This window comes from Bombina bombina, chromosome 3 (genome assembly GCF_027579735.1).
Source record: "Bombina bombina isolate aBomBom1 chromosome 3, aBomBom1.pri, whole genome shotgun sequence".
Classification (NCBI taxonomy): Eukaryota; Metazoa; Chordata; class Amphibia; order Anura; family Bombinatoridae; genus Bombina; species Bombina bombina.
In genome coordinates this window covers 1,489,350-1,490,478 of record NC_069501.1, presented here as the reverse complement: position 1 = coordinate 1,490,478, position 1,129 = coordinate 1,489,350, and the positions used below count along the sequence as shown (strand labels likewise).

Below are 1,129 nucleotides of genomic sequence, written 5' to 3'. Positions count from 1 at the left end.
GGAAAAGATTTGGGGTAGTCGACTCTGAAGGTGTTTGGAAGACCAAAAAATGGAAGGATTGGTGTTCATAATATGTATTGAAGATTGTACTATGTATATTATTGTTATTTTGTTTATGTTAGGATTTTTTTGATGTGTATTGATATTGAATATATTTAGTTTATTGTTTTCTTTTTTTCTTTTGTGTTTTATATTTCTTGGAAAAGTAATTTTTTTGTTCTGATTATTAAGTTGTAAATTTTATTTTTATAATAAAAAATTAAAAAAAAAAAAATCTGTTCTTATTAGTTTAATATCTGATACGTCCCCTATCTGGGTGCCATATATTAAATGGATTTTTGAAACCGGGAGATGGAAGAAGAGCTTGCTCTGAAGAAAGCCTCATCGACGAGCTGCTTTCCTGCCTGCTTGATTTCATTTCGGATTCTTGTTAACCCCTTGTGTGCCGGGCCAAAAAAGCCTAGAAAATGGCTGTTACTTGGAGAGGAGGCGACGTCTTTGCTATCCTTTTTTTTTTCCCATTCTTCATTTGATTAGCATTTCTCCACAAATCTATGTATTGCTGTGTAAATTCATTGATTTATTTATGTCTTTACTAATTTTGTGATGTTCTTTCTTTTTTTGTCTCTTTCTATCTCTCCCTCCTTCTTGGCAGACAATAAAAGTCTTTGGAGCTGTCAATGTTGTCCGTGTGCTTCTTTCTCCACCTGGTGTCTGGATAGGGAAGTTTAAAAAAAATGAGTTGAGCCTTCTTGCCTAGCTAGCTAGACAGGCAGCTAGGCCCATAAGATCCAGTAGCAGCTAGGTAGGTGCAATCAGCATCAGCCAGGTGCGTTCACGCCTTTCTGTCTGTCTCCAGAGTGCAGCTACAGCGGTGGGGGACGTTTTCGGGGGAATGTGGAGGAGGCGGAACCATGCAAATTGGAGAGCAGCTATCTGTCCAGTAGTAAGGAGGCAGCAGGTTCGTCGTTGCTGCTGCTGCTTTTTATCATCAAGCAGGGGGGTCTTCCCTGGCCAGTAGTAAGCTGGCTGAGACTAGTAGCTAGTAGTTGTCTTTTTTTTCGGGCCTAGCAGCCAGCCATGGATTGTTGTTGGTTGCTGCTTTTGAATTTTCAATGGTGTGATTTTT

General features: G+C 39.1%; 1 pseudogene; it reads left to right on the top strand.

The window, feature by feature from the left end:
* Nucleotides 1-239: 239 nt before the first annotated feature.
* Nucleotides 240-420, top strand: LOC128655071 (uncharacterized; annotated as a pseudogene).
* The last annotated feature ends 709 nt before the right edge of the window (nt 421-1,129 follow it).